Consider the following 26,767-nt stretch of genomic DNA (forward strand, 5'->3'; position numbering starts at 1 on the left):
ACCAGTTTAGTAGCCCTTCTTTGAACTCTCTCTAAGGTATCAATATCCTTCTGAAGATAGGGTCTCCAGTACTGTGTACAGTACTCCAAGTGAGGTCTCACCAGTGTTCTGTACAATGGCATGAGCACTTCCCTCTTTCTACTGCTAATACCTCTCCCTATACAACCAAGCATTCTGCTAGCATTTCCTGCTGCTCTATTACATTGTCTGCCTACCTTTAAGTCATCAGAAATAATCACCCCTAAATCCCTTTCCTCAGATGTTGAGGTTAGGACTCTATCAAATATTCTGTACTCTGCCCTTGGGTTTTTACGTCCAAGATGCATTATCTTGCACTTATCCACATTAAATGTCAGTTGCCACAACTCTGACCATTTTTCTAGTTTACCTAAATCATTTTCCATTTGGCTTATCCCTCCTGGAACATCAACCCTGTTACATATCTTAGTATCATCCGCAAAAAGACACACCTTACCATCAAGACCTTCTGCAATATCACTAATAAAAATATTAAAGAGAATGGGTCCAAGTACAGATCCCTGAGGTACCCCACTGGTGACAAGCCCAAGCTTCGAATATACTCCATTGACTACAACCCTCTGTTGCCTGTCACTCAGCCACTGCCTTACCCATTCAACAATATTGGAATCCAAACTCAAAGATTGTAGTTTGTTGATAAGCCTTCTATGTGCAACAGTGTCAAAAGCCTTACTGAAATCGAGGTAAGCAATGTCTACTGCACCACCCTGATCTATAATTTTAGTTACCCAATCAAAAAAATCAATAAGATTAGTTTGGCATGATCTCCCTGAAGTAAACCCATGTTGTCTCTGATCTTGAAATCCATGTGTTTTTAGATGTTCAACAATCCTATCCTTTAACATGGTTTCCATCACTTTCCCCACTACTGAAGTTAGGCTTACTGGCCTATAGTTGCCCGACTCCTCCCTATTACCTTTCTTGTGAATGGGCACAACATTCGCTAACTTCCAATCTTCTGGGACTACTCCTGTTATCAATGATTGGTTAAATAAATCTGTTAATGGTTTTGCTAGTACACCACTAAGCTCTTTTAATAGCTTTGGGTGTATTCCATCAGGTCCCATTGACTTATTTGTCTTTACTTTTGACAGATGAAATAGAACCTCTTCCTCTGTAAACTCACGTGTAATAAATGACTCATTTATCCTTTTTCTTAACTGAGGTCCCTTTCCTTCATTTTCATCTGTAAATACCGAACAAAAATATTCATTGAGGCAGTCAGCTAGACCTTTATCCTCATCTACATACCTTCCTTCTTTTGTTTTTAATCTAACTAATCCTTGTTTTACTTTTCTTTTCTCATTTATGTATCTAAAAAAGGTTTTGTCCCCCTTTTTTACTGACTGTGCTATTTTCTCTTCTGTGTGTGATTTGGAAGCTCTTATAACTTGCTTAGCCTCTTTCTGCCTAATCTTATAGGTCATTCTGTCTTCCTCACTCTGGGTTTTTTTATAATTACTAAAGGCTAACTTTTTGTTTTTTACTATTTTGGCTACATCTGTGGAGTACAACAGTGGTTTCTTGAATTTTTTGCTTTTACTGACAAGCCTAATGCAATTTTCTGTTGCCTTCAGTAGTGCAACTTTTAAATAATCCCATTTCTTTTGGACTCCATTTAAATTGCTCCAGTCTGATAATGACTCCTTTACACATATTCTAATTTTGGAAAAGTCTGTTTTTCTAAAGTCTAAAACTTTTGTTTTTGTGTGGTGTGACTCAGTCACTGTTCTTATATTAAACCACACTGACTGATGATCACTGGATCCTAAACTTTCACCTACAGTAATATCTGATACCAAATCTCCATTTGTTAACACTAAATCTAGTATGGCCTCTTTACGAGTTGGCTCCTCAACGACTTGTTTTAGAGACAATCCCAGTAGGGAGTTTAGAATATGTGTGCTCCTGGCACAAGTAGCTATTTTTGTTTTCCAATTTACATCAGGAAGATTAAAGTCACCCATGATGATAACTTCCCCCTTCATTGTCATTTTAGCTATTTCTTCAACTAGTAGATTATCTAACTCTTCAATTTGTCCTGGGGGCCTATAAATCACACCTACACGAGTTACTGTGTGATTACCAAATTCTAACGTAACCCAAACTGACTCTATGTTCGCCTCACTAACCTTTATTAGGCTAGATTTTATGCTATTCTTTACATACAGGGCCACCCCTCCCCCTTTCTTGCCTTCCCTGTCTTTTCTATATAAAGAGTACCCTGGTATTGCTATGTCCCAGTCATTTTTCTCATTATACCATGTCTCAGTAACAGCGACTAAATCTACACTATCAGTTGCCATTATTGCCACAAGTTCATGGATCTTATTCCCTAAACTGCGAGCATTTGTAGACATGACTCTAAGCTTAGCATTTTTTAACACACTTGCTACAGGCACCTTCTGTCCTTGTTTTGGGGGACAATTGGATTGATGTTTTATCACCCTTTTGCCCCCCCCTCCTAGTTTAAATACATCCTAGCAAAACCTCTGAACTGCTCACTGAGAACATTTGTTCCCTTTTGAGAAAGATGCAAACCATCTTTTTTGTACAGTTTATTTCCATTCCAAACAGAGCTACCATGAGCAATAAAGCCAAATCCTTGCTCCCGACACCATTCACCAAGCCACAAGTTAAAGTCCCTAATACGCATCCGCCTGTCATTCTGAGTGTTATGCACAGGCAGAACTTCAGAGAATGACAATGTGGAAGCAACCTGCCGTATATCATTGGCAAAAACACTAAAAACTTCCTTAACCTCTGAAACCTCATTGCAAGCCAAGTCATTTGTCCCTAAATGGACAAGTACATCCAATTCCCCTTCCTGCTTTGCTTGCTTAACAATATTACAGATACGTTTCCTGTCTCTGTGAGCAGTAGCTCCGGGAAGACACCTCACAAGACCACCATTGTCCATCTCCACACCTCTTATGATGGAATCCCCCACCAACAACTGCTTTCTATTCGGCCTCACCATAGTCTTCAAGCCTCTCTGCACAACACCACTAGCCTCAGTGCCTCTCTGCACAACACCACTAGCCTCAATGCCTCTCTTCACAACACCACTAGCCTCAGTGCCTCTCTTCACAACACCACTAGCCTCAGTGCCTCTCTTCACAACACCACTAGCCTCAGTGCCTCTCTTCACAACACCACTAGCCTCAGTGCCTCTCTTCACAACACCACTAGCCTCAGTGCCTCTCTGCACAACACCACTAGCCTCAGTGCCTCTCTGCACAACACCACTAGCCTCAGTGCCTCTCTGCACAACACCACTAGCCTCAGTGCCTCTCTGCACAACACCACTAGCCTCAGTGCCTCTCTGCACAACACCACTAGCCTCAGTGCCTCTCTGCATAACACCACTAGCCTCAGTGCCTCTCTGCACAACACCACTAGCCTCAGTGCCTCTCTGCACAACACCACTAGCCTCAGTGCCTCTCTGCACAACACCTGTAGCCTCAGTGCCTCTCTCCACGACACCACTACACTCTGAAAGTGCAGAAAATGAATTATGTAGAGCAACAGACTGTGCAATATGCCTTTTATCCACAACTCCAAGTCTACCAGATCCTACAGTAATCCATCTGCAATTCCTAGTATGTCTCTGCGGCAGTGGTTTTGCAGCAGTTCCAGCCTGAGTTTGTTTACCAGATAATTTACAAATCTCAGACTTCAAAAATACAATCTCCTGCCGCAAAATAGAGAACTGTCTACAGATTAGACAACAACCAAACCTCCAAAAAGTGGAACGTGAAACAAATGCAAAGCAACTATTACAATGAACTAAGTCTGCCATTCCAATGAGGTGAATAATTTAAATCAAACAAACCTTAACTTTTTATTTATCCTCCTGAATACCTCGGATTACCTCCAGTTTATCTCCAGAATATCTCCAACCACACACACACTTAGAAGCAACACTCTCCAGAATATCTCCAACCACACACACACTTAGAAGCAACACTTAGATGAAGCAACCAAGCTCTATTAGCCAAGCTAATGACAACAGCCCTTATATACTCCTCAAATCACCTCCCACTAGGAAAGTTTAACACCTGGGCAGGCCTCTGCTTATTAGCAAACAATAGCTAATTTAAATAGCAATCAATAGCAAGTAGCTACCTAATCCAATTAAATGCCTTATAATTACCAACAGGAAATCAAACCTTGTGCAGTCAGTAACCTTTTCCTACAGATGAATCTTACCTGTAACAGTAAAAAAGAACTCTTAGCACAACTCTTAGACAGTTGAAGCTTCTGTAAAACTCTCCAGAATATCTCCAACCACACACACACTTAGAAGCAACACTTAGATGAAGCAACCAAGCTCTATCTATCCCGTGAAAATCTATCCCGTGAAAAACATATTAAAAAGGCATACTAAGATTAGACTTACCTCTTCCAGACTTCCGATAGACGGTCCCAAGTTTTGCGCACTCTCCAATATCTTGGACTCCAAACCGTTTGAAACCCATACCAACCTAGTTATCAAGACAGCGACTTGATAGCGACTTGGGTTTTTACGACCAAACGAGTTCACCACCAATAGTGTTTCGTGTCATCATCAGCTCCTCAAAATTACAAACCTCCAGAAACACACAGATCACTACATACTCACCTTAGGTCACACAAAACTAATCAAATAGGCCCACCTACCAAGATCTGCTACTATCCCACCGGCAATCAGTGGTGCCCCGTCGCAGTATTTGACTCCTTTCTGGCTACTCTCACAGATCTCAGTCAAAACGCCCCACTACTCTCATTACAAGGTTTCCCCTTAACAACTGCCAAGTTCATTCAGTACATCATAACTCTGTTCGTCCGACTCGGCCTCAACCCCACAGGGTTTTCTGGTCACTCGTTTAGAATTGGAGCCGCTTAGGCAGCCTCAAGTCACAACGTACCCTCTCACATAATTAAACGTTTAGGCCGGTGGAAATCTGCGGTCTACGCCACTTACATTCCACAACCAGAAATAGAACTAAGATCAGCATTCAAAGGTCTTGCTATGTAACCTATGTATAATAAAGTGAATTGTTTACTCCAACCTTTTTGCCCTCTTTTATCACAGGCCTACCCCATACGTCGGTTCCGGCACACCACAACCGACTATCATATTCTGGTATAATCATTATACTTTACGGCTTATGTCCACGACTACAAATAGAAAGGCGTAGCCTGTAATTGTGGGAGGGGTTACCCGGCTATAAAAGCTCAGGCCCCCGCCAAATCAGTACTGGAATCGCCGGGTTCATCCCTCCCACCACAACCCTCTATAACCATTCTTGGGTGGGCCCTCTTTTATTACAGGCCTACCCCATACGTTGGTTCCGGCACACCACAACCGACTATCATATTACGGCTTATGTCCCCGACTACAAATATATATATATATATATATATATATATATATATATATATATATATATATATATATACCTATAGAATATATTAAAGTAAAGATGAGCCCCCAAAAAATCAAAATGTTATAAATAAACTTGATCAATATATATTGAATCAAAATTGTATGGTCTTATCACTTATTGATCTTGTGAAAGACCCGCTTTGGGGTCGAAACGTCAACCGGAAAAGTGTGTATATTTTTTTGCTAATATGCAATAAAAAAATTTAAAAAATGCATTTTTAGATATCTACTCCACGCGGTTAGCACCAGGGTAAGAATTTTCTATTTATACAAGAAAGGTGAGTGCCAAGCCTTTATATATAAATATATATATATATATATATATATATATATATAAAAATCAATTTCCCCGGGGGGGCGTGGCCAGCAGAGCAAGCGACCAGACGTGTCTTTGCGGAGCTCCTGCTGCAAAGACCGAGAAAACAGCCAAAAAGCCACGAAAACGAGCAGAAACTGTACTATTTCACAACCCTCACCTCCAACTTAATGATGGGACGTAAGCACCGCAAACTAGCCTGCACGGAGGACCTCCTTCAGGCAGATATCCGCAGGTCCTTCGATAGGCCGCGGCCTCATGCCCAGACCAAGATGGCCCCCAGCAGACCACGAGGCTCGAGTACCTCAACCGACTCGGCGGGGGAGGAAGACGCGGTGGCCCCGCAGACAAACAGTGGTGTATACCACAAGGCGGACTCAGACACTGACACATACCCATCCGCCAAAGGGGACATTAAACGCCTGCTTCTGGACCTGAGGACGGTCTGGAAAGCCGACCTTGCGGGGATACAAACTGAGATCGGCACCCTGACTCAGAGACTAGATGAGGCTGAATCCCGAGAGGGTGACCGAGATGCCCGACTAGCGGAGACCCAAACACAAGTGACCACCATGTCGCTACAGATTGAGAGACTCTCAAAAACGGTAGCCTCCCTGGAGGCCAGACACCACAAACGGAACATCAGACTACGAGGCATACCGGAGTCAGTAAACGCCGAGGCCCTGATGGACTTTGCTACTAAGGTGGCTGGTACATTGGGGATACGGGCAGACAAGGGAGAACAGCCTTTGATATCGGTGTTTCAGGTCCAGAAGGCCCCCACTGCCCCGGCGGACGCTCCACGAGACGCCATAGTGGTCACACGGGACATTTCCATCAAGACGGCCCTCCTATCTCGCTCCAGAAACCAGGCCACTGTGACGTAGAGAATCATCAAATAAAGCTATTCGACGACTTACCTTTTACGGTGCTGGCAGAAAGGTGCAGGTTCCAACCAATCACCAGGGCCCTGAGAGACCAAGGCATCCGATACAGCTGGGGAGCGTCTGGAACACTGGTGGTGCCCCACGGAGATTCGGTGCTGGCCCTCTCGGCAGGAGAAGATCCCACTAGGCTCCTCCACACGCTAGGGTTGCCAGCAATAATGCCACACCCTAGGAGTACAGCGGATCCCAGCCAGACTGGAGCTCCCTCCAGCAGCGCCCAAGACCCTCTGTAGACGGACAACAGAGAACTGTTCAGACTACCAACTATGTGGTATTAAACCCATTAACCACAAGTAATAACTACATAGACACTTGAGACTGTATGTTCACAATATATTAACGATAATACGACATATATGTATATAATCAGTTGAGTATTTACACTAATGCAGTCGTGCAATTGGGGGTATGGCTTATATTTTCACTTCTCGCTGGGTACCCATTCAGAGACATCGTGCCCTTCTATTGCCACGTCCCTGTCTCAATGGATGCATCCCAGGGAATTAATGTTTAATCCACTCACCCCTTGGACCCCACACGCCAAAATGACACAGCCTAATCCTGGGAAGCATTTGCCATAGAGAGTCCTACCCTGGGGGGGCATAAAAGTAAAGGCATCCTTTTAACTATGTCCCTGCATATATGGCCTCTAAGCATAGTGCCGACACCAAAGGGAACGCTGCCAACTTAACATATTTACTGGCGCTGATACTCATAAATGTATAGCAGTATACTCCAACCGCACTGCCTCAGAGTCTCTAGTAATACCGTGGCACTAGGGCTTAATACGCAGAGCTACCCAGTCCAACTGAAATGGCAAGGGCAAAGTCATCTTACACTAAGACATTGTCTAACAAACCCTAGAGGTTAACTTTAACACGATGGCTGGCTGATAAAGTAGGAATCAAATCTCAGGTCGCCTGAGGTTAATAGCGAGATACCCATAGTCGCTACAATAGCCGACATATAAGCCCTCTGGGATCGCATCTCCTGTTGATTTTCTGATATATGGCACCTGCATAGTCCCACAGGCCAAGTTCAGGTTTTTCTTTCTATTTTATCTTATTTTATTTAACATGTTGTGGGGGACTGAGGTCCTTGTATAGACTTTACTTTCCTGTTACCTGCTAACCTGGCAAAGAGAATTCAACGGGCATCAATTAATTTTAGAGACCTCATTTGTAATACATTAACCTGAATAGTAATAGACATGATGTTTTCTAAACTTAAATGTTTCTGGAAATAGGCCCCTAACAAGTCACAAGGGAGGCACCTCATCGGATAGCAAAGCTGTCAGGACCTGGGTGGCCGTTTTATAATTTGTACAGTACACTATGCATTCATAATTTTGGTGCAGCCTAGACAACCTGGTAGATTAGCAATCCATACTATGGCATAGAGGTCACTGCAAATCCTAATATGTCCAAAGAATACTTTAGCGTTCACATGCATTATTGTGTTCCAATGGGTCTAGAAAGAACCCTTTTTTCAGATTATAATTTCTTTGTACTCTCTTTAGTTCTTAAGGCAGACTATTATTTTACTTGATTGGAAACTTAACCGTTTTGCCCACTTAAGTACATATCACAACAAGGAAAATGTGGATAAACCAGCTACCCCTGCTGGTCATCCAGGGGGTCCGAGCCACAGTCTTTGTGATAGGATTAGCATACATACGCAGCATCCTTAGATGTCTTCCCATTCTCAGGCAAGACGCCAGACTACACAACTTAATTATACACATCTTACTGACTAGAGCAGAATTAGTGCATTTGACACTAAAAAGCAGACCTAGCCATATAGAAGGAACGACCTTCGCCCCGCCGACGGGCTCTATTAATGTAATACCCTATAAATCACCATTGTCGCAACAAGACTAGATAAACTAGACTCTAACCCCATAATGTATATACCTCCCATGTCTACAACGTTAATATTGTTTTGGTCATATTTTTCTCTATTTTCTTTTTTCTTATATTTACCACTTTAAAAAAAAAGTGCACTGTATTTCTCATACCATGTTACTTTATGTTATTGAATGAATGGTTGGCTGCAGCTATTGTGGCGCAGCACGCCAGAATGCACTTCCATGCAAAAACAAAAAATAAAGAATTTTTTAAAAAAAAGGTTAAACAAAACAAACTGTTAACTTGTAACATAAAAAAAAAAAAAAACATAAATTTTACTTACCGAAAATTTCTTTTTCCTTAAGATTAGAGGCAGTGCTTACACCATAGGGATATCCAATCTGGAGGGAAAAACAGGCAGGCAAATCTCCAAACATTTTAACCCCTCCCCTAATTACCTCCTTTCCAATAAGTAGCAGCTCCTCCTGATCATCCCCAGACAATACATAAGCCAAATAGCTGCAAAATTACTTAGTTTATTAGAAAAAGGGGCGGGAATTGTAGCACTGCCTCTAATCTTAAGGAAAAAGAAATTTTCGGTAAGTAAAATTTATGTTTTTCCTTTCAGATTAGAGGCAGTGCTTACACCATAGGGATATAATAAAGCAGATCCTGAGGGCGGGTTTCAGTTCACTACTGCTTGAAGCACCCTGCGCCCAAAAGCTGCATACTCCGAGGCCAGTATGTCCCACTTGTAGTGTCCTGAGAACATATGGAGAGAGGACCGATTAGCAGCTGAACAAATTCGAGACGGAGAAGTAGCTGCACGCAGAGCCCCTGACGGCGAAACAGCTCTGGCAGAATGTTCCCTTATAGGGCCTGCAAATTCCGAGTCACTCTTAGAATAAGATAACAGAATACAATCCTTCAGTCATCTAGCCAGAGAACTCTGCGAAACCAACATACCTTTCTGTGTGCCTATGAACAAGACAAACATACCGATATCCTAACGGAAGGATTCCGTAGCTTTAGATATTGCCAAAGACCTATCGTTACGTCTAAGCAGAGAAAATTACATACCAAGGCATTAGACGGATTCCGACACAAGGTCGGCAAAACCACTTCTCGGTTGACATTGGCAACAGAAAAAACTTTAGTGATACCTGAAGTATCGAGCTTCAGAACCTCCTTGTCCTGATGAAAACCAAAAAGGGAAAATACTCCCGAAGCGCTCGGAGCTCACATACTCTTTTAGCTGACGAATAGCCATCAAAGGAAAACGGTATCCAAAGAAAACATCTTCAGGGAACTTCTTCCAATGGTTCAACAGGCGGTACTCAAAGCGCGGAAAGGACCAAATTCAGATCCCAGGGAGGACAGGTTTCCCCAACAAAGGGCACCAAACGTGTCAGAGCTCTGAAGAACCTTGAAATTAGAAAATTCGAGGTGAAACATCTGAGGGTTGTTCTCGAGGTGAAACATCTGAAGGTTTAAGACCTTTGCCAATCTCATCTGAAGGAAGCATAGAATCTTCTGGATGGACGCGGAAACAGGTTTGACTTCAAACCTACAACATCGCTGAAGCTTCCAAATCCTAACGTAGAACCTTGAAGTAAATGCCAACAAAAAAAAAATTTTTATAACTTCAGGATCCAGACCTTTACACTCTAAATCTGGAGTCCAGAAACCAGGCCGTCAATCGGAATCTCTGAAGGTCCGGAAGAGGCACCATGGCGTCCTCTAGAATTACTCCTGAAAGAGGAAGCTTCCAAAAGGTGGCCCCCGGAAAGTTCAGGAGAACCGAGAACCAACTACCTCTTGGCCACCCTGGACGGATTAGGATAATACTTACATTTCCCAGCCTTACTTTTTTGAAGTATTCTGGGAATAATCACTACTGGCGGGAAGCTATATGCCAGGTTGAACTTCCATGGTAATGACAGGGCATCTATGAAATCCGTCCCGTCTGCTGGAGTTAGGGATGCAAAACGTCTTGTCTTCCTGTTCACTCCGGGTGCCATCAGGTCTAACTCCGGAACACCGAAGCGGACTGTGCTGAACTTGAAAGTTCTGCATGACAGGGACCAAAACTGCTTGTTTCAAATGATGCCTGCTCAGGGCATCTGCCACCACATTGAACTTTCCAAAAATGTGAACTGCAGAGATTGACATCAGGTGCACTTCTGCCCACAGCATGATTATTGAACAAAGGCTTTCTAATCTTGTTGATCTCGTACCTCCCTGTATGTTCAAATACGCCACTGTCGTTCGATTGTCTGAACGAATTCGAATATGTTGAACTTAGATGAGAAACTGAAACGCCAAGAGTGCCATCCATACGGCCTTTAATTCCCTGAAGTTCGAGGAACTTCTCATATCCTTCTCTTGCCAGGACCCCTGCTTCTATACGTCTTCCAGATGGGCCCCCCAGCCCAGCGCAGAGGCGTCTGTTGATATGATAGTAAAGGACTTCATCCGGAAAGACAGACCCCCGTGGAGGAATCGAGAAAATGACCACCACTGCAGACTTTTCAACATTAGATCGTTAAACCTCATCAGCCTATCTAGGCCGAGTTCCTGTCGATACCAGACCTGCAGCATGTAACTTTGTAGAGGTCTCATTCTGGCTATTGCCCAAACGACTGCCGGGATTGAGGCTGTAAACAGACCCAGCAAGCACCTGGCATCTCTGATTGAAAACATACTTTTTTCTCAGAGATTCCGGATTAACCGCTTGATCTTTTAGTATCTTCCCCTCTGGCAGGAGTAACTTCATCGCGATAGAATCCAAAAATAGACCCAAGAACTGGATCCTTTGAACTGGCACTAGTTCCGATATGTTGAAATCTATTAGCCAGCCATGCTTTTCCAGCGAATTGATGGCTGTCCCCAGGTCTAACTGTAGTTGAACTTGGGACTCTGCAAAGAACAGCCAGTCGTCCACATATGGAATGACAGTGATGCCCATACTTCTTAGAAAGCTTGAACTACTACTCGAAGCTATGTGAATACTCTGGGCGCTGATGCCAGGCCGAAAGGTAGTGCTCTGAATTGGTAATGTAAGGTTACCAATTGGCAGCACACCGCATCCGTAGAAAACATTTGCTGGATGCTGCTATGGGTACATGAAGATAGGCATCTTTCAAATCCAGGGAAGCAAACCAATTTTATGGGTGCATAAGCAGAGCAGCCGACTTTACTGTTTCCCTGAGGAATTTCTTTATGATAATCCGCTTTTTTACGGCCTTTAGGTCTAGGATAGGTCCGAACGAACCATCTGGTTTTGGCACCAAGAAAAGTCTTGAATAGGTGCCTTGATGTCTTCCTTTAGAGGAACTTCTTCCACCAGTCTTTTAGTAACAGAGTCGATACTTCTTCCTATAATCAAAGGCTCTTTCTGTTGATCTTTGAAATAGTTTCTAAGAGAGGAACTTCTAATGAGGGAAGTGTCTCTGCGTTACGGCTTCTAACCGCTTCCCATACGATACTGGTAAAGCATTCCTTCCTTCCTTCACCTGTTTCAACAACTCATCCAGCTTTGAACCGAAAAGTCTTCCAGGTTCAAAAGATAGTTCACACAGTGAATTATCAGGAGTCGCATCTGTGCTCTTCTGGCGACTGTTGAAATACCTATATTCTTGGCCGATAATTTCAGGCTTTCTGCAGAGGCATCCACTAAAAATCAGATGCCATACTGATATTTTATAATAGCTTTAACGGGTCTTCCTTTTCTAGTTCTTCCAACCAAAGAAATATGGGCCTCGGCAACGGATGACCCCGTAATCAAAGCTTTAGCTTGAGATGCCGAAGAGATGAACAACATCTTTAAGGAGGAGTCCCTGCGTTCAACCATGACCTCCTTGAGGCCGCTTGAAACTCCAATTGGTAATGTAGTTTTCTTACCTATTTGGGCAATAGGAACGCCCACTACAGGGACAGTATCCAGCATACAGTCTTGTACCGCTTCTATGGAAAGAGAGAAATAAAAACTGTCTAGCCAATAAACAGCATGTGACCTGGGAATTTTCCATTCTTTTAAATCAATACCCCAATCTGTGGGTGAAAAAGAAACCTATAGGACTTTTACCCTGTTTCTTCAAGTTCAAATGCAACTGCACATCTTTAATCAATTCCCCAAATGGATTCTACTGGGAATGCAGATTCCTCATTTCATGAGGCACAGCTGAATTATCGCCATACTCAGAACCACTAGTTCCAAACTAGAATCGGAACTTCCCAAGATCTTAGGCTTTTTGTTAGCATGTATTACAAGCTGAGAATCCTGGGCAACCGAAGCCTGGATTGTCTGTAATGCTGCTGACCACATATCCACAACTGTTGCAATCAGCTGATAAAGTGGACATTACTGTTCTTTGTGCTTCCTCTGAAGCTTCTTTGAACACACAGAGCAAAGTTTTCTTTTTACAACCATCTGGCATAAGATGGCCACACACAGAGCACATTAAATGCTTGGCTAGATGTACATTTCCCCTTCTCAGCAACTTTATCCAAATTTTCAGGATTATATACTGGGAACAGAAAACAAACAAGGGAAAATAACAAAAAAATTTTCCCTAAAGATTCAGGCTAGAACCATTTAAATAAAAACTTAATCAGTCTTACCTTAAATGGCCCGAGAGTGTGTTGGAGGGCAGGTGAGAAACACACATTGCAAACCGTTCTGAGAGCACCTGGCAAACAGAGGTTGCTGCTGGGGACGCTCCTTTTAAGTCCTGTAACCAAACAAAAACGCCCAGTTCAAATTTGGCGCCTGAATCCAGGTTCGCATTGCGCATGTGCATAGCGCTCTGCGACTCCCTGGTGGAACGCAACGCAACCTGTGTGTGCGTTCCACCGACAGGACCTCCCAGCCGACGCACGCCTGCGTCCTTCGTCAGACCGGCACCTGGCACGGCAAAAGACGGAATAAATTCTGAGGGACCACGCCGTCCGGCGTGTTAAACGCTACTTACCCGAACATCAAGGAAGCAGAGCCTCCCGAGCCTCAGCCCTTCTCACCTGCTTCCTGGAGAACCTTCCTGCATAACCTCCCCTGCCGAAGGCAGGCAAAGAACTGGGGATGATCAGGAGGAGCTGCTACTTATTGGAAAGGAGGTAATTAGGGGAGGGGTTAAAATGTTTGGAGATTTGCCTGCCTGTTTTTCCCTCCAGATTGGATATCCCTATGGTGTAAGCACTGCCTCTAATCTGAAAGGAAAAAATCAATTTCCCCCGCACTCATGCTTAGTGGCCTTCCAAAATGGCGGGTGCCATAGCCTGGACTCCAGTAGTACAATATGCCAAATAATAGCTGCTCACCGGTCTTTAACCCCTTAAGGACACATGACATGTGTGACATGTCATGATTCCCTTTTATTCCAGAAGTTTGGTCCTTAAGGGGTTAAAACTCCAATACTTTATTTAGTTCAAGTTAAAATCAGAGACCAACGTTTCAAACCCTACTCAGGACTTTCCTCAGGGTAACAAGACATGGGTTACAACTAAATAAAGTATTGGAGTTTTAAAGAACGGTGAGCATCTATTCTTTGGCATATTATATATATATTATATATATATATATATATATATATATATATATATATATATATACATACATACAATAAGCAATACACAAGATCCAGCGCACTCTCCTCTCTACTAAACAGCAATTTCAATGTAGACAGATTTTATTAGTTTTTAAAACTTTTTTTTTAAAAACACCTAATCTAGGCAAAAAATAATGGGGATTTAGTTACATTATATGATCATACATTGCATAAGCCTGCCACAACGTCAATGTACCCCATCTTTGGCAGGTCCTACTCTCACAGTCTAATGTCTAATGTCACCCCATTTAAGCATGTTCAGGTGAGTGCAACCATCCCCCATGTTTTATATATGTAGTAAGGCCTTTGGCCTGTGTTTGTGGGAGGGGCGTATGACACACCCCTTCCCTACTTAAGGGACACCCCTTACCTGGCTCCATACCTTTGAGGTCAGCGTTGCATCCTGAATCCACTTCCGGTTCACGGACGGCGCCATCTTGCTTTCGGAAACTCCGCGTTTTTTCTTCAGTGTTAGCTGTGTCCAGGAACTCCTTACAGGTCTTTCCACGGCCAGCCACGCACTAAAACCCGGTCTTCTTCGCTGATTGAGTCCCCAGGACTTCTAAAACGTAAGTCCGTCGCCCGGATTAATTCCCACGGCGTCGCAATCATTATTCAGCCTTACTTTACGGCCACACGCTTTACGGCCAAGTCTCAGGCGAATTTAACCCTCTGGTTTCCGGAAACCAATGTACTGAGTATGTAGCATTCGGATGCTTTGCTTTTCTCCCTCCTTCACTTCAGTTTTGCTATTTACCATATTATAAGAGTTTTAGTATCTGATATTAGGATTATCCGTTTTAAATATGCTGTTTATAGTTCATTGAGTACACAGTCTGTATTTTATATACATATAATGATCAGAGCATACACTTCCTAATTTGTGCTTTCATATTCATTAATTATACTTAGGTTAGGGCTCTCTGTATTATTAGATCTTGATATTAATCTTGGTATACATATACATAGTCTTGCTTGATTAAACTTTACATTATTTTGTGTACCTTCCACCAGCACTTAGAGAATTTTTGTTTAAAACAACGGGTTTTGTTCCTGTTTCAACACACCATGTACACTTCTATTACATGGCACGTTTTCATATGCTGACTTTTTCTTTATGTACTCAAATTACATACACAAGAACTCAGATAATTAATCAGGAAATAGGTATAGTATATATATGTGATAAGGTTTCTCTAAGTTATTTGTGTATATTACGTTGTCACTACCATGTACACCCGATTACATGGCACGTACAATTCCTGACCTTTCTGCATATACTCAAACGATATATCGTGTATACAGAACATGGTCCCAACATCACACACTTTCGGGATTGAATCACACTTTTGGTTTAACCTCTCATACGTCAACTTTTTTTTGCATATGGTCAATTTTCATATTTTATAACTCACCCAAACCATCTGTCGTTTTGCACCCAGACTTATATAATCCATACCGGATAAATCACGTAATACTCCCTGCACCATGATTACTACAGTAGCACGGCCATATATATTTTTAAATTGGTCACCATGTATACACATTATACGTAGCCACTACAAGCTAATCCCTGCGTTACGGTTTTACTCCATAACAAATCAGGCTGGGTACTACCTTACTCTAAATTGTTCCCCTTCAACACATACGGTTAATAAAATCAATCACAGCATATCTAGTCTACGTTAGTATCACAGGATCCATTTCTCATACTATCATATCTATTTCTACCCATTTAGGTTTATCCAGGTTTTCTATACCTTACGCATCATATACGTATACATACTATCAGGTACGTAAGCCTGCTCACATATCACATACGTTCTCCCTAAATAGGACATAGAGTACTGGCAAGTTAGGGGTATAGGCCCAAATAGGTATCTCCCCTCTTGGCATACCGCCTATAGTTTAGAGGTCCGCGAGGCCAACACCCCGCCTCAACGTTTCGGAGGCAAACACCCCTCGAGCCACACGTTAGTTAGCCGCCTCGCAAAGTTTAGAGAGGGCGTCACCTGTCACTCCCTTCCCCTGTTTTTCTTTTATTGTCACCGAGAGGCCTACGAATTCCTGCCACTACGATGGGTGGCCTCAATATTCCCTCGCGCCAACGCATAGATAGAGCCTCTCATAGCCACTTGGCAAATAGCAGGGCCTCACCTGTCACCAAAGGACAAGATTAATTTTTTCGCCTCACACGGCATAATTAGCCCGCCAGTACATCCCCTGGGTTTCAACACTAACGGTATATTTTCTCATCTAGTATGTCTCAAGAAGGCCTCAGGCGTGAGGAATTTGACATTTGCACAAGCTGGTGGACCTGGGCAATAAATATGGTGGAGCGGCATTCTACGATTACCATAGATCTTTTTCTGCGAAAGTGTCAGGTGCCTTCTCACAGTACGGGACAAGGTCCAACTGGAGTAAGATAGACACAGTGATTTTCTGCAGACACTTTGCAGGGCTAAGGACGCCGGCTTGTGCATACTGCTCCTCCATGTCTCATTCGGCAAATTTTTGTCGAGCATACCCACGTGCAAGGACCTAGCTCCGCTGGTCCTACGGAGAAAATAGCTAAAGACAAACTGGGTAGACCTATCAAGTTTCTGGGCAAATCCCAGATATGTAATAACTTTAATGTTGGTACATGTAATTACAGCGGTTGTCGTTTATTGCATATATGCTCAAAATGTTTCAGGGCACATGCAAAAATCATGTGTCCCAATAAAATGTATCCCAAACAGTACCTAACGTCTATCAACATATCCCTACTTGCGACATTTCTGTCACAGCATCCATCTACACATTTAGTAGATTTCATAATCTCTGGTCTATCAGAAGGATTCCACACAGGTATCATACACATGCCTTCAGGAATCCTGGAATGTCCAAATCTACAATCCGCCCAACACCACCCTACAGCTGTTGACACACTCATAGCTAAAGAAGTGACAGAAGGTTTCTTATTGGGACCTTTTCAATCCCCTCCTTTCACTACATGGAGGACAAACCCTATCGGGGTTGTCACAGGAAAATCTTCCAACAAGCAGAGACTTATTATCGATTTGTCGGCACCACACACCTCTACCACTCCTAGCCTCAACTCCCTAATACCATCGGAGGAATTTTCCCTGCAATATTCCACTATAGACCACGCCATTACGGCTATCTTACAGGCAGGAGTCGGTGCATGGCTCAGCAAGACCGACATAACAAATGCATTCAAACTACTACCAATCCACCCCACACTGTGGCACCTACATGGCATCAAGTGGGAAGGGAACTACTACTTTTTCTCACGACTAACTTTTGGTTCTAAAAGTAGTCCAGCCATATTTGACACATTTGCCGAAATCCTATGCTGGTTACTACTCAATATATCCAGATGCCCTACAGTCATACATTATCTGGACGATTTCCTAATGGTCGAGGAGAATTCTTCCCCTCCCAGTAGCCTCAAAGAAACCGTCAGCCTATTCAACCAGTTGGGGGTCCCAGTCTCCCCTACCAAGACCGAAGGCCCAGATACCATCATCACTTTCCTGGGCATCATGCTAGACTCGGCCAACATGCAAGCTAGCCTACCACGCACTAAGGTAGAAAACATCCTGACAAACATCAACCTCTATATACAACTACGCACTTGCAACTGCAAAGAATTACAATCTTTACTGGGGTCACTCAATTTTGCCATGCGTATTATACCTCAAGGCCGTGCTTTCATCTCACGTCTCCTCAGCATGTTCCCACTATTTCTACATGATGCACACAGATTATCCCTAGATACCCAAGCCACGGCAGACCTTCTCATGTGGAGAAACTTTTTAACCTCCTGGAATGGAAAAAGCATGTTCCTCCCTCAATTGTCTGACACTTCTCCTACTGTTTGGACAGACGCGGCGTCTACCACAGGTTTTGCAGCGATATTTGGGAACGAATGGCTTTGGGGTAGCTGGCCTTCAGAGGTGCAGGTCCTGGAGTGTTTTTTCTCTACCTCAGCTCTTTTCGAGATATATCCCATCGTGGCGGCTGCCGTGGCATGGGGACATCTATGGACAGGTTCATCAGTCAGGTGTTACTCAGACAGGTGTTACTCAAACAACCAAGCAACCTGTTACATTATTAACAAAGGTCGCTCCAACTCCCTTACTATCATGAGATTTTTGAGGAAACTCACTTGGTTGGCAGCATGTCATAATTTTTTCTTGCATTGTGTTCATATTCCAGGTATTTGTAACGAGGCAGCTGATAATTTGTCTCGTTTTAAATTCCAGGCCTTTCATCAACTTCTCCCATCAGCCGCGCTCACAGCCACGGCCACTCCACTGTTCCATCAGCTAGTAATGGACTAGACGTTATCATGCAACATTGCAGAACTTTGTCCCAACTAGCTCTATCTACAAATACCAGGAAAACCTACAACAGAGCCTTCAGTTTATTCAAAAGATTCCTTTTGGAACACAACATATTACAACCATTCATCATGACATCTTTTTTAGGTTTTGCCTCTTTTTGCCACATCAAACTCAAACTTTCTTACAACACAATCAAACTATATCTTACAGGCATCCAACATCACATGCTGACATTACAACCCAACAACTCAAGTTTCATGTCATCATACCAAATCAAGAACATCCTTAGGGGTATACAAAGATCCGAACCCCCGCATACAGCACAGAGGCTTCCTATAGATTTTCATATCCTTAAGAAATTATCACAACTACTAGATCTAAAACCCTTCTCCTTCAACACAACTCTAGTCATCAAAACAGCTATTTACGTGGCTTTTTATGGGTTTCTGAGACCTAGAGAGTTTACCGCCATCAATACAACACAATCCACTCACCTACTGCTCCATTCGCACTTAACCAAACACATGGACTATTATATCCTGACACTACCTCATTCCAAAAACAGTCAACACGCTCCACCCGTAGAGGTTAAATACTATCCGACTCACAACAGATGGTGCCCCATCCAAATACTGGACTCTTATACAGAGAGTCTCAAGGCACCACCATCACAACCACTTTTTGTTCTACGAGGTTCAGTTCTCACTACTACCAACTTCATGACCCACGTTAGGTCCTTACTAACACAGCTGGGACTCAAGCCAGCTAACTATTCAGGCCACTCCTTCCGCATAGGAGCGGCCTCCACAGCCTCCAGTGTTAACATACCGGTTCATGTTATCAAGACACTGGGGCGCTGGAAATCATCCGCTTACACACGATACATTCCTAACCCTGTACAAGAAGTAAGAAATGCTTTTCAGAACATGTCTTGTTAAAAGTATGTATATTGGTAGTTTGTATTAAATATTGAAATTTCTATTTTTGCCCTCTTTATTTTCAGGCCTACCTCATCGTCCGTACCGGCACACCACAACCGACTCGCTACTTTTATACCATCCTACACTTATTAAGGTCTTATTTCTCTTTGCCATCATGAGCCCTTCACACAAGTAGTAAGGCCTTTTGGCCTGTGTTTGTGGGAGGGGCGTATGACACACCCCTTCCCTACTTAAGGGACACCCCTTACCTGGCTCCATACCTTCGAGGTCAGCGTTGCATCACCCTCCCACCCACACCTCTTTATCACTCCTTTTTCTTACATTTCTTCTTGGTGGGCCCTCTTTATTTTCAGGCCTACCTCATCGTCGGTTCCGGCACACCACAACCGACTCGCTACTTTTATACCATCCTACACTTATTAAGGTCTTATTTCTCTTTGCCATCATGAGCCCTTCACACAAATATATATATATATATATATATATATATATATATATATATATATATACATATATATATATATATATATATATATATATATATTTGGAAGTCTAGCCAACTCCTTGGTTTTGCACCCCTCCCTGTTACAGGTGCCTCATCTCAGGTCCCTATTTAGCCTTGTACTGCAGAGAGCCTCAGATGGAATTTTTCCCCAAGTAAGTGGGTTAATCTCATAAGAGCAGACATTAGACTGTGAGAGTAGGACCTGCCAAAGATGGGGTACATTGACGCTGTGGCAGGCTTATGCAATGTATGATCATATAATGTAACTAAATCCCCATTATTTTTTGCCTAGATTAGGTGTTTTTAAAAAAACTTTTAAAAACTAATAAAATCTGTCAACATTGAAGTTGCTGTTTAGTAGATAGGAGAGTGCGCTGGATCTTGTGTATTGTTTATTGTATAATATGGCCCCCCGCAGCACCCCATTTAAGCATGTTCAGGTGAGTGCAACCATCCCCCATGTTTTATATATATATATATATATATATATATATATATTTCCCCGGATATATCCATGGCAGCACTACGTATGGGTATAGCTCCTCCCCTTCTCAATTGGACAGGAACACCTCCTAAATAAAAGAGCCCCCCCCTTATACCCCCTTAGTCTTTTTTTCCTGTCCACTTCTCAGGGACAGTGGAGGTTGCATCTCCTAAAATTTTTATTTTGTGACTTATTCGGGTCTAATTGTACCCCTGGCCAATGGGGAGTTCAGCCTCTCTCCCCATGGAAGCCTCAGGACACGGCGCCTCACCAAGGGCGACCCCCTGGAGGATTCTCCCCTTAGCAACCGGGGAGCTATGCTGCAGTGACCCTATAGGTAGCAGCTGGATGTGCCAGACCCAGGTTGGTGGTAATTCCCACAGAAGGGTTCACCTACTTGCTGCAAAAGATTTGGGCTTCTTGGCTTTCCCAATAATGATGGCCTGCCCTATCCTCAGGATGTAAGTGGCAGTGAATTAAGAACTTACCTGACCGGGGGTGGGCTCCTGTTTCCTTGTAGCTGATCCATTCCGGTCGTGGAACGCATGGTGGAACGCACGCCGATTTGCTAGCACTTCCGGTTTCGACACTTCCGGGTTCGTCACTTCCGGTTTTTCGGCCTATCTTTTCCCTCTCTCCAGCAGTGGAACGCAGGTGGAACGCACGCCAGAGGAGGCCAGCAGCAAGGGATTTTACTTCCTGGTTCGGCATCCTATATTTAAAGGGTAAGCACCTTTATTTTGTCAGTATGCTGTTTGATGTTTTTCTGCATAACTGGATTAAACTTCTGTCTTATGGCTGCAGATAAGTTACATTTCTTGTCCTTTTATTATAGTTTCACTTTTCCCCAGTCCTTTTCTAGGTAATAATTGGTTGCTGGAAATTCTAATATTTTTTCCAGCTGCCCATACTATGGATTCTCCCGTTCAGGCTTCAAGAAATAGGTCGCAATCTAGAGGTTCTGAGTAAGTCACTATCAAAATTTTAAAGACACAATACTTAAAAAAAAAAAAAAAAGTGTGCATTTCAGACTTCTGACTGGAGGATTTTCAGTTCTGCCCACAGGTCCTCATACCAGAAAAAGAAGGATAAGACCCCCTTATGTGAAGCTTGTGACGACAAGGTGCTTCCTGGGAAAAGACTCTGCTTAGCTTGTCTTAAAGCAGAAGCAGCAGGCCATGCTGAACCGGATCCCGATGTTCTCTCTTACATCCGTCAAGCAGTTTCAGAGGGTCTTCGACAGTCTGAGAAGGCTAAGAAAAGATGTAGATCTTTTAGCCCAGAGGAATATGCTGACTTAAGCTCTGACGAATATGTACCCCCGGTTTTTGAACAAGACGAGCTGTCATCTCAAGATGAGGAATATGGGGCCTCTCCTGTCTTTATAGACAGTGTGAAAATAGAAGCTTTAATCAAGGCAGTCCGTGATACCTTGGAGCTTAATGATAAGAGAGAAGAGGAACCAGCTTCTAGTAAGCATTTTGCTGACCTGAGAAGGCGCAATCCTACTTTCCCATTGCATGAGACCATTGAGGACCTCATTAAGCAAGAATGGAAGAAGGCTGAAAAAAGAATCACTATTCAGGGTCGTTTTTCTAAACTATACCCTTTTAAGGCTACGGACAGTAACCATTGGGACCTTGCCCCCAAAGTAGATGCAGCAATTGTCCGACTAGCCAAAAAGACCACCCTTCCATTGGATGATGCCGGTACTTTAAGAGATCCAATGGATAAATGTATGGACTCAAATTTGTCCAAAGCCTATATAGCCTCTGGCTCTGGGCTTCGTCCTGCTGTAGCCTTGACATCTGTCTCTAGGGCCTTGAAGCAGTGGATGGATGACTTCGAAGAGGACATATCACGTGGAGTCAGTAGAGCCAGGCTGCTGGAATCCTTGAGGAAAGTTAAGCTGGCTATTGATTTTTCATCAGACGCTTTCATAGATTTGGTTAAAACCATCTCCAGAAGCATGGTCCTTACTGTAGCATCAAGACGTGCTCTTTGGCTACGTAATTGGGTGGCAGATAATTCCTCAAAAAATAGCCTGTGTTCCCTTCCCTTTCAAGGAGAGATGCTCTTTGGCAAATATCTGGACGAATGTATAAAAAAAGGCAGTAGAAGGACGTAAGGCCTTTCTTCCTCATGATAGACGTCCTAAAAGCTCCTTTCCGCAGGACAGACGTTCCTTTCGGGACAAGGACTTTAGACAATACAGACCTGGTAGAGAGTTTTCCAGATTTCAATCCTGGAAAAGTGGTCTCTCCTCTTCCAAAACCACCCGAGGACGTGGTGGCAATGGTAAGCCTTCAAAGCAATTCTGATGGGACGCCAGTCCAGCCCTTGGGAGTAGGAGCAAGACTTCTTCACTTCTACGAGTTCTGGGCTCCAGCAATACAGGACAAGTGGGTTTTGAAGACCCTAAAATCCAGCTACTACCTGGAATTCGCGACAATCCCTTATCCCCGGTTCATGTCTACAAGCATGCCTATGGAAACAGAGAAAGCAATGGCCATTCGGTTTTTTGTTTCTTCCCTTTCAACAGAAGGAGTTATATGTCCTGTTCCTGCAAAAGAAAGAGGATTGGGGGTTTATTCCAGACTTTTTCTCACTCCGAAAACATCAGGGGAGTGGAGACCAATTTTGGACCTTCACGAATTAAACGAAAATCTGTATGTGAGAAAGTTCAAGATGGAATCAGTAAGTTCCATTATAAAAGTCATCTCCCCTGGCGACTGGTTAATCTCCATAGACCTTCGAGACGCTTACTTTCACGTTCCTATTGCTCCACCACACCAGAAGTTCCTGAGATTTGCGATTCACCATCAGCATTTTCAGTTTCAAGCCCATCCATTTGGCCTGAGCACAGCTCCCAGGACTTTCTCAAAGATTCTGGTTGCTTTAATAGCATATATCCGTCTGGAAGGCATCTCAATATTCCATTATCTCAACGACATCCTGATTCTCTCACACAGCAGAGATATTCTCCTTCTTCATCGAGATTGGGTTCTTTTAATTCTTCAAAGATTTGAATGGTTGGTAAACCTCAAGAAGAGTCAGCTTTCCCCCTCTCAAATTATGATATACTTAGGGGCAAGATTCGACACAATCCAGTCACAAGTCTCCCTATCCTTGGACAGGGGGCTTCGGATTCAATCAAAGATCCTTCGTCTTCTGCCTCTGAACTCAATCCCGGTCCGGGAATTTATGAGCCTTCTGGGAAGTTTGTCCTCTACAATAGGCCTTACGAGATGGGCCCAGTGGCATATGAGGATTCCACAAGAAGGGTTTCTATCCCAGTTTGCAAACAAGGATCTGAATCAAGCAATCTCTTTATCATCAGAGATCAAGAAGGAACTGGCATGGTGGCTGATGAACGAGAATCTATATCAAGGGTATCCTCTGAACAATATCCCTTGGGTTACTCTCACGACGGATGCTTGCCAATCAGCTTGGGGAGCTCATTTGGACCTTCTTCATGTTCAGGGGCAGTGGGAAAACAAACCGTATCCTCTATCCTCAAATGTTTTAGAGTTGCAAGCAGTCTTCCAGGCTCTTCTGCACTTTCCTTGTCTGAAACAAAGTTGGGTGAGAGTAAGGATAGACAATACCTCTGCAGTTGCTTACATCAATCATCAAGGAGGTACAAAGAGCAAACGCCTAATGAAAGTGTTGACCCCACTTATGTCCTGGTCAGAGAAGAATTTGAATGGGATAAAGGCAGTTTACCTTCCGGGAAAGAACAATATAGTGGCGGATTTCTTAAGCCGAGTAACCCTGGATCCCACAGAATGGGAGTTAGCCCCTCTGGCATTCCAAAGCATAGTCCAGAAGTGGGGTTTTCCTCAGGTAGATCTGATGGCCACAGCGAAGAATCGCAAAGTGGGAAGGTTCTTCTCGCGTTACTTCGACCCTTTGACGGAAGAACAGGATGCACTCTGTTGCGAGTGGAATTTCCATCTGGGGTATGTTTTTCCTCCGACTCCTCTGATATTACCCCTGCTAAGAAGGATCCTGCAGGAGCAAGCGACGATTCTCGCAGTGATTCCCTTCTGGCCCAGACGGCCTTGGTTTCCTCTGCTGCAGAAACTCTCTCAGGACATACCTCTGAAATTACCAGATCAACTCAGTCTCCTACAACAAGGTCCGATCTCTCACCCGTCTCCTCAGTCTCTCAATTTAAGGGCTTGGAAATTGAGAAGCAACGTCTCTCCAGCAAAGGCTTCTCTTCTTCAGTAATTTATACTCTTCTGAATGCTAGGAAGAAATCCACTTCTTCAGCCTACTATCGTATTTGGGACATCTTCTGTAGCTGGTGTTTGGCACATAATATTTCTCCTTTGTCTCCCAGTATCTGTGACATCCTTCAATTTTTACAGGACGGATTTGACAAGGGTTTGAGTCGCAGCTCCCTAAAAGTGCATACTTCCGCTATCTCTGCTTTGTTAGATCGGAAATTGGCATTTGATCCAGATATTGCCAGATTTTTTCAAGCCATTCTCAAGCTGCGCCCTCCAGTACGGTCTTGCTCCCCTCCTTGGGATTTACCTCTGGTTTTACAGGCCTTATCTGATTCTCCGTTTGAGCCCTTGGAGAGTGTTTCTATACTTACTCTTACGTTGAAAACCGTTCTGTTGGTTGCCTTGACCTCAGGTAGAAGAATCTCGGAGCTAGACGCCTTCTCCTGTGAGTCTCCCTTTTTGATTCTTCAGGAAGACCGAGTGATCCTTCGTACGATTCCAGCTTTCAGACCCAAGGTGGTTTCTGCTTTCCATATGAATCAGGATATCATTTTGCCAGCCTTTTTCCCTCATCCCTCATCGGAAGAAGAAGAGAAATGGCATTGTTTGGATCTGGTGCGCTGTTTATCTACATACCTGAACCGGACTTCAGACATAAGGAAGACATCTAGACTGTTCATTATTCCTTCATGTTACAAGAAGGGTCAAGCCGCTTCTTCATCTCAAATTGGCCGATGGATCATCTCAGCCATTGGTCAGGCCTACTCAGCCTCCGGAGTTCCTGTCCCTCAAGGCATTAGAGCTCATTCTACCAGATCCTTGGCCGCTTCTTGGGCAGCTGCAGCCAACATTTCTGCGGATCGCATTTGTTCGGCAGCAACATGGTCCTCCTTCAACACGTTTATCAATCACTATCAGTTGGATGTAGTGCGCTCATCTACCACAGAATTTGGTAGAAGTGTCCTCTCTGCTGCCTTGTAGTTTATGGATCAATAAACCGTATTTGCATGGATTTATGCGTTGTGGTTATTATTCTCCCTCCCTTACTCCTTTCAGCTTGGGTATAACCCATACGTAGTGCTGCCATGGATATATCCGGGGAAAACAGAAAATTTATGCCATACTTACTGATATTTTCTTTTCCCGGATATATGCCATGGCAGCACTGCGATCCCACCCTCTTCTGAAATCTTACGTTGTTTCGTGGCTTTAAACTAAGACTGAGGGGGTATAGGGGGGAGTCTCTTTTATTTAGGAGGTGTTCCTGTCCAATTGAGAAGGGGAGGAGCTATACCCATACGAAGTGCTGCCATGGCATATATCCGGGAAAAGAAAATATCGGTAAGTATGGCATAAATTTTCTGTTATATATATATATATGTGACGATAGGAACTACGCCACTGGGTTTTGGAGGGGTCTGTTTGCTTGCCTGCTACCCTGTGACTATGTGCCCTGCAATATACCTTGCCAAATACACTTTAAAAGAGTTCACTCATATAATGTAATTACTTTTGTACTACATAAAGAGAGACCCTAATTCCCTGTAACTGTTTTGGGCATGGGACCATGTGCACGGTCTGTCAAAACTATGACTTCCCCTGAACCGATCTGGGTGATTTTTGGATATGTTGTTCATGCAGATTGGGGCTTTCAGTATTTTTAGGTACTTTTTGGGTTTTCATAAAATTATATTTTTTTCTGTGCTTGGAGATAATTGGTTTAGATTAGTACAGTTCCTGATTCAATTATCACCCCAAGCACAGAGGAGGGATTCTATTGTTTGTGTATGGGAGTGTCTCACTGTATGACTCTGTTTTTATTGGTTTACTCACTTTGTGTCCCTGTGCCCAACAAGGTCCATCTGGGTGTTACCCTTGTTGGGAAACTTGCATATAAGGCCTCCATTAGAATTCTGTTCCTGCTTACTGTTATATTGGTTATATGCAGATACACAGTAACTACAATCATTTTACAGAAGGAAAACAATGGATGTATTCCTTGTTACTTCTGGGGTTGATTTAAAATCTTTGATTTAATTCATGAGAATGGGATTTTAATAT

The sequence above is a fragment of the Pelobates fuscus genome, chromosome 11, assembly GCF_036172605.1.
Source record: "Pelobates fuscus isolate aPelFus1 chromosome 11, aPelFus1.pri, whole genome shotgun sequence".
NCBI classification, from domain to species: Eukaryota; Metazoa; Chordata; class Amphibia; order Anura; family Pelobatidae; genus Pelobates; species Pelobates fuscus.